We start from the raw sequence: 16,693 nt of genomic DNA on the forward strand, positions 1-16,693 counted from the left end.
ACTATATTGGTATGATAATTTTGCTAAATACAATTTTTATTAAAGATTTGGTAATTGAAAATAAGTTAGTGAATAAAGTCAGCGTGGGTAAAAGTGCGCAAGTATTAATATTATACCAGTTATTCATTTTTTTAAAATTGAACGTTTCGACTCGTTTTAGATTCATCTTCAGCGTATCAATAAAAAATATATCTCCCCGTTTTTTGGTGACTGAAAACGACTAGAAATTTTTTATATTTTTTTATTGATACGCTGAAGATGACTCTAAAGCGAGTCGAGACGTTCAATTTTAAAAAATAAATAAATAACTGGTATAATATTAATACTTATAACTGCGCACTTTTACCCGCGTTGACTCTCAGTAGCCTATTTTCAATTGCTAAATGTTTTAAATTTTGAGAGTCCTGAAATAATTACTTTGTTTTATTAAAGACTTTGAAAGTATTAACGTGCGGTACATATAAGCACGGTGTATAAGCATGGTGTTTATGACGAGAACAAATACGTACAGTCGACGCCTCGTGCTGTTATCTAACATCTCTAATTTATTGTGACAAAGCGATAAATCGAGCATTTCATTCTTTTGCTTTTACAAGACTTTGTTGATATAACACAGATCAACTGTGTTCATTAACAAAATCGTAACACGTACCATAAGAATTTGCCAATCATATAGTTGAGAATTATTAAAACTATCATTATTTCTAAATTCTCAGTTTTGATTGGCTAATTCCCATGTCTTACGGTTATGGAAAGTGTATGCGGTAACTCTTTGAATTGCGCGTCTGTGTGCCCTCTGTGCCAAAAATACAGTTTTAAATCCATCCATAACAATATCAGATTTGTAATTGATCACCATTTCTTAGAAAATAATAGCAAATTGCCAAGAGTATTTTTGCTAAAAGATAGTCACCAAAGAGCATGCATCAAGTGAAGATCATGATCTTCAGTCATAAAAGATCGATTGAGAGTATTTAAAAAAAAAGATTGGAATATATTTTTTTAAACATCGTTATAAATATTTAGTAAAAAAATTATCGAGCCTGTATTAATTTACGCTTATAAAAATATATATCAAGATAACAAAAATCTACATATATCGTACAGTTTATTATGTGTGCGGGTTTGTGCAAGAGATTGCGGTTCTTCCTGCATTGAATGTAGAAAATATCGCGCCACTAAAGGCGATAAAATGTACAAGCCGATGAGCACCACAAAAAACATATGTTACATCAGTGTTTCCCAATTCTCTATTTATACAAATACCCTTCGTTATGTTAACTGTCCGATTTCATTCAAGTCTTAAACGCGAAACATTGGTTGCGTAAGATTCAATACTATCTTTTTTACATTTTGGCATGGTAAATTAGTTTCTAATAGTTAAATTAATTTTTGCACTTGAAAAAAAAGGTATCAATAAAATAGTATATACGTTGAAATTAAAAATCTTTTACAACTTTTCTGCACACGTAAAGAAAGACTTTGCTGAAAAACAGATTTGAAAATAATTATGTCATAGTATTGAAATTAATATTTTTATATTAGACGTTTAAACTGATTGCTAAAACACCAAAACTTTTTACAGCAATATTATGCTTAAACTCTTACATAATTATTTTGATAATCCAACATGAAATTATACTCTAATCCGTATCTAATTAAATTTTTAAACAGTGCCGTAAAATTCTTTCAGTATAAAAATATTATTTTTATCTTGTGATCTCGAAATTTATTCATTTATTCATTTATTAATTTTTCACGCTTTTACGAATATGCAGTTCATCCATTACAAGAGTTGAGAGCCGCTGTGCGGCGCGATTGTTCGCGCATCCAACCGAAACGTATCCGATAGGATAAACAAAAAAAAAGAAACAGAAAATTGTCGAGATCTGGTCGCGTACTATCTTCTGGGAAAATAACTTCGACAAACAGGCAGTAACCATTTCCAATGGTGCATTGTATTTTTTCTTCCTTCAACGAAGAGATTATGCCTTAGAAGCCAGCATTGTGCACCTTTAATCTACTATTTAGAGGAGGAACGAGCACACAAACAACGTATCCGCGGTATAGTTTCGCAAAGTCGCGTGCGATTAAAATTGGAGTCCGTTCAAACAATCAGCTCCTTTTATAATGTAGCAAACCCCACCGTGTTGTCCGGTGCGGTAGGGGTAGAACTCCCTCTTTTGTGCGGACTGGCTTTTCCCTTTTATCTTTCACAACCGCCTGCGCAAATATTAAACGATTCGACCTCTTCTTCAGACTCTCGTCGGCCCTTTCCTAGCTTCCTGACGTTGCCTTCGCCACTTCCGTGATATTTCTGTTACATATTATCACGCTCACGGACAATTATCCCGAGGAGAAGCGGCTCCGCGAATTCAAATAATCGTTTACAAATCTGCTTTGTGCAATTCCAGAGAAATTAATGCCCTAAACGAAGCTGCCGATAACGACGATGAATCGATGGTAATTACCGCAATTATTAGCATTTAATTACTTCTACCCTCCGTGCTTTTTCTCTTTTCGGATGTTCGTCGCCATCAAATGATAACTTCTTTTAGTTTTGAAAGAACGTCGGGACTTGTTCAACTGCTGACTCGCGCGCACAGAGTGGATAAGGAAGAAATAAGAAAGTTCCGACGAATTAGTATTATCTAGCGCGAAGGTACGGGGATTAATGAGTTCCCGTCGTCGCGTATTCTCCACCCTCAATATTCCCGTCCGTCCCCTTCACCGCGGCCTTCAGGGGAACTTTTTTCGGCGAACGACCCGTCCGGTTATGGCGCGTAATCTTGTAAAATACGGTGTAACCGAACTCCCCCCGTGCGCATCTTCCACTCGTGCGACGAAAAAAAGCGCGAGCGACAAGAAATACAGAGGACAAAAGAAACAACGGAAGCGAAATTTCTCCGCGAAATTCTTTTCCTCTCCAATATAATTGCCCGTCCATTTACGACGTTGTCGCAGGTTGTTATTACTTTCAATGAAGACGAGAGAGAGCACACGAAATATCAGTATTAAAGGACTTTTCTCATAAAAAACTTCAAAACTTTTAATATTTTTGTTTGGGTTTTTCATCAAGCTTTAGATGTTAAAAAAGCAATTTAAAAATATATATATATTTCTGAAATATTTATATGACTTTTATAAATTTTAACGACGTTATAAACATTTAACTAGAGAACCATAAAGTTTTAAGATTTAATAAAAACATAAACAAAAGTGAAATGATACTGCGCAAAATTTGCTCCATATTAGATATTATTGTTCTTATATTATTATTTTAATATAATGAGTTTTATATATAAGAGTAAAATTTTTAGAAATACTTTTATCAATATCTTATATTTTTTTATATTGTGTAAGTTATATAAATATCTAAAATAATTACAATATAAAAGATAAGTTTTTACATTAAAATAATATTTACTGCTCGAGGCGCTAATTCTTACGTTCTATTAAATTTGCATGTATATATGATTTCTTCTAAATAAACAGGCGAGAAGATAAAGAAATATATATGCTATTCAGATATTGGTTATTCTCGTATTTCCGTTTAAAGTCTACTTAGCGTAAAAAATCGACCCAAAAGTGGATTTTAAATCGAGTTATAAATTCCCAAGAGTGGAAAGCATCCAAGTTATCTTGAGCAATCAGGCAGGGAGGTTAATGAAGGAGGTAATTTCGGGACGTAATTTGCGAGCTGTGAAATGTTGTAGATGATTTGGGTTGGTGGAAGGTGTCGGGTAAGTTGGAATATTGAAAAAGTGAAACGACTAAGGACTAAGAGCTATTTCCCTAAAACGAGCGTGACAATTTCGTGATAGCGAAACAGTTTCGTGATTGTGGATAAAAAGTGTAGAGTTAAATTACAGTTGAAAGCATTTAATCAAATTAACTCGAAAATTATACGTTATGAGAGCTATTACTTATAACTGGTTGTATTAAGAAATTTTTTATTTAAAATAAAAAGTAAGGAATTTATTTTAAAATTAGCGAATATAACAACGATAAATAAAACCTTACTTAATAATCATTACTTTCTCATTATGCTAACCAAATTGTGGGGACACTTTAAATGATTGTGGATACGATTATTTTCTAAAGTTTTTTCCGAGCGATCGTTTGATAATAATGCGAAATCCAAGTGCAGCTTATCTTGTAGTAGTAAAACAAGTCGATAAAATAAATAGTAAGAAAAATGTTTCCTTGACTTTGGCCTCTACTACTAAATTCAATCACGACTTCCTGCCTTGCATATATCTACATACATACACTTTTACTGTTCACTTTCGTCTCCAAATCATCCATACTCTTTTTTTTATGCAAAACATATTTTACCGATATTTATATATGCAAATAATGAACAAAATAAAAATCTTTTATATTCAAAATGTTTTGTCAAAATACTAGACAACAATTTAATTTCAAATTACAAAGTAAATATTTTTTCAATTTTATAGCATTAAGAATGACAATAAAAATAACTTACTTCTTAATTAATATTAAAGTATTTTAAACTATTTGAGAATAAAGAAAATCAGTTTTTATAGTAGTTTGCTATGTTTCACTTTTTATATCTATTTATTTAAAGTACTTAAACAAATGTTATTTGTTTATTTTTCTTATTTTCGTAATTGTGAATAACAAGTGTAAAGTTAAATTACAGTTAAGAATATTTAAGTAACTTGAAAATTATATGTTTTGAAAGCTCACACATAATGAGTCGTAATAAGAAATTTATTTATAATACTTATTTATAATAAAAGATAAGGAATTTGTTGTAAAATTAAATTTTTTATGTTTATATAATATTTAGAAAAAATTTATTAATTATAAGCAAAGATTTACAGACACAATTTTTAAAACTAATATATTTTAAGTCAATAAATTAATAAAAGAAAAACATTACGTTTAATTTTTGACGGGGGAATTTTTATCCAAGTGCTAATCAAATTTAGTAAGTTTTCGTTATTAAAATTTTAATAGAGTGAACTAAAGTTTAATCAAATTTTGTTTAAATTAAAATAGTCTTTTCGTTATTTTAGTTATTCTAATACCTTACAACCTATAAAATAAAAGAGTGTAAAATATTTTCGAAAGTGTAAAAAAAGTTTTTAATTTTGTGGGTGAATTTTCATCCACTCAGGATAATATTAATATATGAGAAAAATAGCACTCTAAATTGCAACACTATCAAACAATTTTTCAGAAGCAGCTCCAAATTATACCTCGCGATATTGAATAGTTCTGTAAATAGAAATCAGTTTCTCATACAAATAACAACATATCACGTGCTGCTATATCAACCAAACTTTAACATCGCGAATACCGTCCAACTGTGCATATAATGACTATGGCGATTGTAGCATCCTAATGTGCACATAGTTATGTCGCGTATTGTACGGGCGTACTAATATATGTCATCATTACAATAAAATAATATTACAGAAAATATTATAGAAAATCATAGTGTTACCCAAGATAAAACCATTTCTTACAAAAAAATATAATAAATGCAATAGAAATAAAAGACTTCAAGAGAAATAAGGACAAGTTTAGAAATAAAGCTAATTATTAGTATTTGAAAGTTATGTGCCGTGTTATATATACTATAATTTTAATTTGTAAATGCAGCATACCTGCAATCAAAACAATTAGGCAATATTCTGAATATCTCTTGGTTAAAAGATATCTACGTTGTTAAAAATATTCCAATGTTGAAAAAAATTAAGAAACACTGAAAATAATTAATAAGAATATTTAACAAAAATCGTACCCTTTATTATATAATAATACAGATAATGTATAGAGTGTCACATTTTAAACAGTTCAATCAAATATCTCGAAAACTCCGTCAGGTAAAAACGTTTCAAACAAAAATAATCTAAAAAGAGACAAAAAATGATAAAATAAAATGATAAAATCGATTTTTTAAACAAATAAAGATTATCACCACTTTTTAAATAAAATTATATAAATTTTTTATATAATATAAAAAAATAATAAAAAGTTAATTTTGTTATTAAATTTTACTATAAATTTTTAATTTTGACATCTTTGACTTGAGTTTTATATATCAAAATAATGTATAAATATTATATTTCTTATTACACAACAAAAAAAATGAAAAGAAGAAAATTGTCTGATTCGCGCTCCAATATTGGTAACAAAGCAAATCGTCAGTTTAAACGAAATAAAATCTAAAATAAATAAATAATAAATTCTTTGAAAGAATCTATTATTTTTTCTATACAAACTCACAAAATTGGGATCGTGATTTTTACATTAGAGACAAAATTTTTGCACTAACTCTGTGCTAGCATCATCGACTGACATTGATACAAAATTATTGTCCACTGCAGAAAGAATGCGTAAAAGTAACTAGCATAATAAAACAGATCGTATAAAATAAAAAACTAATGATAACTGTCTGAAAACCTACAACGATCCAATTCGCTCTGTGATCCAATTTACTTCGGTCTACTCTACATGAATTTGTCGCAGCTGACGCTATTTTTCCTTAAAAAAAAATGTGAAAATATTCATAAGACATCTGTCAACGTTGTAATTGAAGATGTCGTAGTTATTGCTATTCTCACAGAGAAGTGTACCGGTTTTCTCTGCACAGCGATTTTATATTTCAAATTGCACTATGAGAAAAATATGGAAAGAGAATAGTATAAACAAAACAATTTTAGAAAGCTACAAACATGTAAAATAAACTAATATTTTCAACATACTCCCTACTCTATCAGCAGACAATGTTTTTTAAATGGTTTTTAAATATTTATTCGTCATTATAAAGTTTTTTAAATATTTAAAATCATTTAAAAAAATATTGTTTTCTGATAAAGTATTATTTAAATTATTCAATTTGCAAAAAAAATCATAAAAAGTATATTCCTGTTTTTCAAAAATTTATTTTTATCAAATTTTATATAAAAAACAACCATAAATGATAAACTATGGCTTATTTATTTGTAATTATCTAGGCGACTCATGTATTTGTCAGTATTAATACAGTGCAACATTTAGTTTACAAGAAATAAAAGGGTGTTGTTTTAGAAAACCTATACTAATATTAGCGATTTTTCTTTATATTTTTTAATTCATTGAACTATACACCGTTATTTTTTATATTGAAATGCAGCTCTTAAATTGGATCAAAATATTACAATATCACAATATTAAATCGATAATCAATTTAATAATATTAATATTAACAAGCATCTATAAAATTCCTTTGTATCCTCGAAAATCTATAAAGAATTTCTTGCGAAAAATATTAGCTCAGCCAAGTGCGCTATTCAAAGAATTAGAAAATGTATATAAAATCACATAAGAAATGTTAGTGGAATACTAAGATCTTGCTATGATCGACATTGGCCTTTCCTCGATATCATTCGTGACATTAATTATAGTTATTCTACGTATATAAATATTAAAACGTAGTTATCAAAAAATAAATAATTTACGAAAAATTTTGTGCTTTGTATATTGACATATAAATATTTTGTCTGTTAATTTTTTCGTAACCATATCTCAATATTTTATGTACAAAATAATGAAATAAATTAATTGTAAATAAAACTGTAATATATGCAATTGCATTCTTTTAAAGTAACTTTAGAAAATTGTTATCGAGGACATAATATAAAGTAATCAAATAATTTGCTAATATATGATTCGAGATTAGCTATCCTGTAAAGCACTGTATTTTAGGCATATATATCCATGCACAATGCATGTTCGTGCATAAATCATAAGCGTATCTATTATTTAAACAATTAATCTCTTCCAAAAATAACCAATCATTTCATGAAAAGTTGATAGACCATGTAAAATTGAAAGCCCAAAAGTGGAACTGCCTAAATGATAGAATTCGTTTAGCAATAAAAGTACCAGATAATATAAAATGAATTTCACTTTACATAGAACGTTAAAAGTGTGAAACTGGATTTTAATTACAATTCAACTGTATAAATTATAAAATACTTTCAAAACATATTTACAAAAATACTTAAAAATTTTCAGTCAAATTGTAAAATTATTATTGCACATTATAATTATGCCGACATTTTGCAAAAAGTCCAGGCTTTCTGTAATAAAATTAATTTTTCAATATATTTGTAATACATATAAATTTTAACCTCAGAAATAATTTTCACATTACTTACAAATATTTCCTTCACATAAGATTTTTTTCCAATTACGCCGTATTTTTTTTTTTCTATTATTATTCAACTTCACGTTACGTAGCAAGTTTAATATTCATTTCATATATTACTGGAGGAAAGCAGATATAAAAAAATCTGACACCATTTAATCTTACTAAAAAAAAAAATAAAAAAAAACTAACAAGGAATTTAATTTTAAAAAAGCCAACTGGATATATGTATGAAAAGATCTTGTACGTTCTATGCGAGAACGGAATAATTCGTGTATAGTCTCGGAACGAACTTATGGGGCGAGTACGTGCTTAAAGAAGAAATTGCGAGAAATAAAAAGGAAATATCAGTTTTACCCTGATTCGGTGAAATTATTAACTCGTTCAGATATAAAATGCCACACATCATGAGGTTCAGCGCAAATCCAAGTGGGGCAATTATTAAAGACAGCACAGAGGAGCACGACCCGGCAATGTAAAAAACTTACGCAACTCCAGGGAGAACTTATGTGCAACCTTCATGAGGGTAGAAAATAATTCGACGGTGAAGTGTGTGCAGCACCGCGTTACAGTCGCGCGACGGCCATATTTCTAGGACAAAATTCGACGAACGCCCGTTACGACAAAGGACTCACCGAGAGAGGAAATACGCTTGTTACAGGAAAGCATGAGCGTTTATTATTTCTATAGAAATGCTAAATTAAAATGTTGTTTAAAATAACAATTTAATTAGCGGCCACATCACACAGATGAATAAATGATTAAGTACATTACATTAGCGCGGTTCCCCGCGCTCACAAACAAATGGCAATCCCGTATGGAATTCGTTTGTAATGCGTACAAACACGAGGCGTTTCAATTACGCGTAAAATATTCTCTTTATACTATAAATATGGAGAAATTATAACGTCATAAGCAAAGAACAATTGGATTATGGATAAGTAATATTTCAATAGATTTGATCATAAATAAATGTTCTGACTTTTGAAATTATCTCGCAATCTTGAATTTTCTCTCAAAAAAAAAAAATTGTATAAGATGAAATTACGGAAGAATTTTAATCTCTGAACTTTATATAAAAATTTAGAAAATGTTAATAAATTTAGCAATTTGTAATATAAAAAATCATAATTAAATATTAAACTCATTGTCAGATAAACTATAATATAGTAAGTTTTACAAAGAAATATGCAAATATACGACATTTCAATTACGCATAAAATATTCTCTTTATACAACAAATAGGTAGAAGATGCAGAAATTGTAAGTCGATTCATTAATACAAAAAAATAATTGGACTATGGATAAGTAACGTTTCAATAGATTTGATTATAACTAAATTTTCTGATGCTTTAAAATTAGCTTGCAAACTCGAAATTCTCTCAAAATGATTATAGTTATTCTAGTCATAAGATCAAACTAACAAAATCAAAATAAAAAAAATTTAAACTCTAAACTTTATGAAAATTCATATAAATTCATATAAAAATTTATATAAATTCGATAAAATATTAAATTCGGGGCTTTAACAATCTATAATACAAAAAATTACATTAAATAGTAAACTTAAATAATTAATACGGCATTATAAATGCTGTATATTATGTATAATATATACGTAGGATGTTTGATAAATCAATAACTTTGATAAGAGATTGTACTTGCGAGTTTGATTTTATTTTTGACGTTTGCCATATATTTTAGGCATATACAAAATTTCAAGTAGCTCCATTAAGTAATAATTGATTAGTTTTAAACAGCGTTTAAAAGCAATTAAATTTTTATTTTCTTGCTAAAAAAAGGAAAAAGTGTATTGATAAAGTATTACTTTTTGCAATTTTTAATTTTTTTTAAAATGGAAATACTATTAAAAGAAAACTGAAAAAAAATTAAAAATTATTATGGGGACTTTTCTCCGCATGGAATGATTCACAAGTGATTTGCTGAATTTCGTGTAGTCGTACGTCTACTTTGCAGAGTTCGAGAAATCGTATTTTTTGAAAGGCTTAAAGAAGTTGGAATAGAATTGAATAACATATACCGAGCTAAAAGGCAACTATGTTGAAAAATAAATCAAATTTTAGTAAACAAAAATTATTTCACTTCAAAGTCATTGATTCATCAAAGTATATGTTATCGTTATTTTAGAAGAAAACGTGTACATGATCGTAATGAATAAAAATACACATATTTAAAAAAGAAAATTATTCCAAAAAGTGTCAAGCCGTTCGACAAATCTGTCTGACAAGTATCTTCCATAAATCTTTGTAAAAATTTGAACACGAGAAAGGCGGAAGATGCGGCAGCATCTTTTAGGGCTTACAGGCTTCACGTGAATTAATGCGATCTAGTCCATCCTGATCTACGATAAAATCTTGTTAGTACACCTCACCGAGCGGCTGAAATTCACGTCTCCAACGACATTGCAAAGATAAACGTACGTAATTAAATGCTCACGTGAATGATATAACAAGCAGATATTGAGGAAACGAACGGAATATTTTCCGCGGCTCCTAAATACGTTCTGAATTAATGATAGCAGGCTGATTCTAATTCGCGACGAGATTCAATTAATACGCCTGAACAATCAGCTGGAATTCATTGCAGCAAGAACGGACGAGTACGCGACGCAATCTGTATCACGAATGGGCAATAATAAAAATCACATTTCTGTAAAATATAATTGGCTCAATCACTGTACATAACAATTATATTTATTACATATATGTGTATCACACATAATTATGCTAGCCTGAAAAAATTTTAGGCTCAACTTTAGTTTAAGTTTTTATCCCTATTTATTATAAAAAATATTTTAAAGCCGTTTTTCTATAATTTTTTTTATTTGTTTACATAAAATTTAATTAAGATTTTGTTACTTTTTGAAAATACAAAAATTGATTCAAAATTGAGCAAAGAAACTCAAAGTTATTCATTTGAGGCATAATTATCTACAGATTTATTATTATAATAAAAAGAAAGAATAATATAAATTAAATTAATTATATACATATGTAATATGTAATTCCATAAAAGATATATCTGAAAACGTATTACATACAATTATATCAAGATCAGTATAAATATCTTAATTAATTTTTTATTAATTAATAATTAATTATTGATTGTTCTTCCTTTTAATAACACGTTTAAAGCCAAAAGCAATATTTTTTTATTTTTTCATCAGCTAAAATATAACAATTATAAAATAAATAAAAATTTCTATAATATGTATAATTCTGTGACATAAAAATTAAGTAAGACTTTCATAAAGGAGTTAATAAATTTTAAATTACTCTTGCAACATATTTAACTAGATATATTTATATTTCATATATAATATACTTTATACAGAATTATCTGTAGTCCAATGCAAATATTTCACACATATATTTATATGCATTGTAGGAAAAACCGAAGTAAAATGTCGTCAAAAGGAATCAAGCCATTTCCCCAGGATGTAAATCAGGAAGGTCTCGTCTACCTCGAGATTCAATTAATACAGCAGCAACGATTCCGACATCCACTAGAAGCGCAACGTATTGTAACGACGAACGTCCATGTCACGGGGCTTTACAAGGTATGCCCAATAAAAGTTTCAGGACTTGTCGGATGGAACATCGAAAATCTCTCACTGCAGAAATGTAATGCACAGTTATTGATTACCACAGAGACTATGTGTTAAGACCTCAAGAAACTCTTATAAATATTCCATAAAGCAACAATTTTTTGCTTCTTATGCTCCATATATTTTTTTAATCATTTATTTATAGTCATTTTTCTCTTGTATTTTAAAAAGTAAATAACATAGCGCGATATTAAAATAAAAAAACATTAATAATTGTAATCAATAATTGTTTGATGTTAATGTTTCCTACTTGTTCTAAAAATATTGTACGGAGTGTATTTTTATCATATTTTTAATTGCAATTGTAGACTCTAAGAATTTAAAATAATATAATGTATATTATTTTTATGAAAATAAAAAAGATATTTTATTATACATTTTAGTTAAAATTAACATAATATAAAATATTTTAATTATTGATTAAAGTACATTATAATATGTCTAATATTAATAACGCTTCATAAATTTTAATAATCTTTTTCGTTAAAAAGCAAATTAAAACATTAAATAGCTTTCGACACTCATACTGTGACGGACAATTATTTTACACAAATTATTTTATTCCTAATTATGATTCATACTCATTCTATTTTTTTTTTTTGCGCGCGCGCGATTGCTCTTGATACACAATAAAATTACGAATATATTCTTTTACGCTTTATTATATAGCTTATGATATAAAAACGTAATATTTTAATGCACTAACTTATTCCTTTTGACGTTAATTTCGAACGCAGTCATGAAATATTATTAAAACTGAGTCAATCGAGTCTGTGTAAGTATGATGAATGCTTTCCGACGAAGTTTTCACGAAAAGTAACGTCACGATGATAGCCTCTAGCACAATAGCGTCCGATGTAACAAGATACAGAAATTAAATAACGCTGAATTGAAATTAAACAACGGCTATGTTATGTTCTTTCAGAGATTGATTTAACAGGATGGTGATAGTTATTGTTCGGCAGCGAATTGAATGTAATTCAGATTCGGCAAAAATTGATCTCCGAACAATTGATTGGCATTTGTGCCAATATCAATCTACGTTTCCTGTCCGCTCTGATTCCTCGTTTCATTCATTCGGTCCTAGGAACTTCTCGGACACACATGCTAGTATCCCCGGAATAATTCACGCGCAGCGCGCGCGAAGGATCATTTTAATTAATCGCCGCAGGCGAGCGCGTCTGCGCCCGCGGGCGACAGTCGTAAGGATTCCGCGAAAAATGAGGAAGAGGGGTGCCAAATCCCAGATTCGTGAGTTAAGCGGATTCGGTCGATCGGTCGATTCGCGGGCGTGTTCAATTAGCAGGAACGTCGGGAATGGAATTGCGCCGTGAAAATTTCACCGCGGGAAATCTCGGAATGCCGTCCATCACAAGCGGGGTGCCGAAAATAACTTTCAGCCGGAAGGAAGGTAGGAGGAAGCCCACCCGCGCCAGGATCCAACAGTCCATCGCCCGCGATCCACAATGTGGATCCGATCAATACAAGACCGCAACGCGCCCACCGGATTCTGGCGAGGATCCTCCTCCCCCAATTCCTCCGGAGGATCATCTGCCACGGGACGGGACGGAACTTACGTGTCGCGGCACGATGTCGCTGGATCGGATCGCTGGATCGCGGTTCCGCACGTTGCGGCGAGCGTCGCACGGTGTTGACATTACGGCTATTAATCCCTTCTGCGTGTGTGTGTGCGTGTGTATACGAGTATGAGCCTGACTCCGGTTGCGAGTCTATATTCCCCGGAGCTGCGCCGTTCACCCGCCGACACCAGTACTTCACTTTTTAACCGTACCGCTTTATCGCTTTTATCGCTAATCTCCACCCATCCATTCAAATTCGGAATGTCCGCGACGTCCCGATGACATTTCGGAGAGATTGTCACTTTTCGTCAGTTGAATTAAAACGGTGACTTGTCGCGAAAGAGAGATACAGAGACAGAGGGAGAGAGAGAAAGAGAGACAGACACGGAAAGAAAGAGAGATGATTTCCCCCGATGGCTCGGAATAAAACGATAACGCGCGACGTCACAGCGACGTGTGCGAGCCGGCCGGGAGCGCGGATTCGACGCCGATCTCGTCGGGAATTGCACTGGCTGGTTCAGCCCTTTACTCCGTGGCAGAGGGGCGGCATGAGAGAGCACGTCGCGAGGAAGGGATAAACGGAATGGGAGGGAAAGGAAAGCGAGAGACAGGGCGCGGTGGGGACGGTGGGGGACCGGCGTGGGAGGATGGAGAAGAGCAGGCGTGAGGGAGATGGGGGTTGGACGGGAGAGGGAGGATGAGGATATATACCTAGCAGTATCCACAGTGCTGAAAACCACCGTGGTACATTTCGCGGAGCTCCCACGAGGGACGACGGCGAGAGCAGTGGCGGCGGAAGCCGTGACGGCGCGGCGGATAGGAGAACACGCGACTAGGGGGGAGAGCAAAGAGGAAAAAAAAGGGGGAGGACAGAGAGGCGAACGAGATGGAGCCGGTGGCCTCTAGAAAATTAAAACAAAAAGCATAGGAAAGCACGCCGTGTCGCTGGAAACGGACTCGTATACACACCGACGTGCTCCCCTACGTCTCCATCCCTCATCACGCGCCGCGTTATGGCCATCCTTCTTGTGTCCGCGTGCTTTCCGCATCGGTCCTCCTCTTCTCCGTTGGGCGAAGGTACTTTTATTTCCTTTATCGTTTATTATGAGTGGTACGTTACCCGCCGACACGCTCGTCCTCGAAAAAGACGCGCAAGAAGGTGTCGACGAGAATTTTTTCCCTCCTCTCGCGCCTGATTCCCTCCAGCTGCCATCGAACATTCTTCTTTCGCGGCGCCGCTATCGTAGAAAACTCGAAAATTTGGGTTGGAGACGTTGAGATTAAACTGATCAATATCATTAATCGATATTAGACTTGTGTTCACTTGCTTATCTTGCACCATGTTGGATACGGTTTCTCTTACTACGTATTCTTATCTCTTGTATTTTTCTATTGTGTATTGGTAAATGGCTCTATTTTCAATATGAATTGACAATGATGTTTGATGTAGAATCCAATTTCAAAGTATATAATGTATAAATATTACATACACTTATAAATGTTGGAAAGTTTTAAAAGAAAATTAAAAAATTTTAAATATAATGTTTTGAAAAGTTTTCGAAATTGACTATAACAAAATGCAATAAAGATAGAAGTTTCTACTTGAAAATTTGTGAAGATAATTTTTACATGATCTTAACAGCGTCAGCCAGGGTCACACGGATATTTTTGTCTATACTGCGTCACTTCAAATCCTATAACATTTATGTAAAACATTTCTTTCAGAAATTCTTAATCGGAAATATTAAGAGGTACCGATACATTCTTAACACTCTATATTATTTATTGTATTTTCTTGCAGTTGATTTCGAGAGTTTTTCCAACCGCTATAATGAAGTCATTCTTCATTAAATACTTTTCGAGTTGTGAGGCTTGAAAGTTACAGTATACTGTAATAAACATTGTAATAAACATAAATATAATAATATAAATATAATATAAATATAAATGTAATTGTAGCATTCATACTTGAAAAAAATTGCTATTTACTGTTACAATTTTTTTATATTTAAAAAAATGTATGTTATGTTGATACATTAAATACAGTTATTAAGATATACTCATCTGTAGGATTGTCAACCATAATTCTTGCAATAAGTAACATTTGGTACATCCTTGGAATATCCTCATACATATATAGATGCCGAATCGAAAGATTATTGCTATCTTTCTAATGTGGTATACAGAACAAACAATAATTGGAGAGATCTATAAGATATAGTTACATAGCACTCAGAGTTCAATTTCATTACAGCAATAAAATAGGAAGCAGCAATATTAACATCAACTTACAAGATTTGACATAAAGTAAAGAGTATATATTGTGATCCTTCTTATGTATACGATTTATGTCATTTAACGAAATATCTGTAGTGCATATGTCAACAAATTAGCAACAATTATATTCACATTGCCAATACCTAAACTATCCTATGTAGAAATTTATGGAGAATGGTCTTATATAACATGAGGCATCGATCACTATTTAATAAAAATACCATAAGAAAGATTTTCTTATTTTAATCTGATAAGGTCCCGATCATTACTTGTTAGGAATGCCATAAAAAAGCTTTTCTCATTTTTATCTAATAAGATCCTTATCAGAATTTAATAAAAAAGTTTTAACTTCATAAATAAGAAGAAAAGATGATATTATAGCCACTGTAAATATAATATTACAGTACATTATTTATATTATGTCTGTATTATCATTATTAAGTGACAAATCAATAGTAATTATTTAAAATATTATTTACTTAATAGCCTATCATTATATAGTCACGCTAATATGCTAATACACAATAGCCGACAATTGTTATGATATAAAGCATTTTTTTCTTTTCAACACTTCACATTTTTTCAAGATACATTGTAAAGTAGTTCTAAGTTCTAACAGCACAAAACGTGCTCAGGACGATCCTGAATCCGTTCTAAATATCCAGGGACATGAATGGGATGGGTTTAGAGCGTTACACCATCCTATGGATATCCTTAAGACGTCCCTAGGAGGCTTCCGTGTAGATTATAAACACGTCAAACACGTATATTGAACCTATTATTTTGATAACACCTATGATTCTTCCATCTGCAGAGTTATTCCGTTTAGTTTTAAATACATATGTTTCTGAACAGCGCATATTAACTATTTGAAACTTATGCTTGTGCTCTTTTGATTTTAAAGATCAAGATTTCTATCTTGAACAAAGTATTATTAAGAATCATAAATATTATCGGTAGACAAAATAAGTCCATGAATGAAAAAAATCTTGATCTACATCCCAATGAGCAAACAATACTTTTAAATGTTTTTTTAATATT

General features: G+C 31.3%; 1 protein-coding gene across 1 annotated transcript in view; it reads right to left on the reverse strand.

The window, feature by feature from the left end:
* Window positions 1-13,896, reverse strand: part of LOC105204249 (lachesin) — a 367,012-nt gene extending 353,116 nt beyond the window's left edge. The window contains exon 1 of the mRNA XM_039455250.1: window positions 13,373-13,896. The gene's annotated coding sequence lies outside the window, so the exon portion shown is untranslated. The remainder of the gene's footprint in view (window positions 1-13,372) is intronic.
* Window positions 13,897-16,693: the final 2,797 nt, after the last annotated feature.

Source organism: Solenopsis invicta, chromosome 11 (genome assembly GCF_016802725.1).
Source record: "Solenopsis invicta isolate M01_SB chromosome 11, UNIL_Sinv_3.0, whole genome shotgun sequence".
Taxonomy (NCBI): Eukaryota; Metazoa; Arthropoda; class Insecta; order Hymenoptera; family Formicidae; genus Solenopsis; species Solenopsis invicta.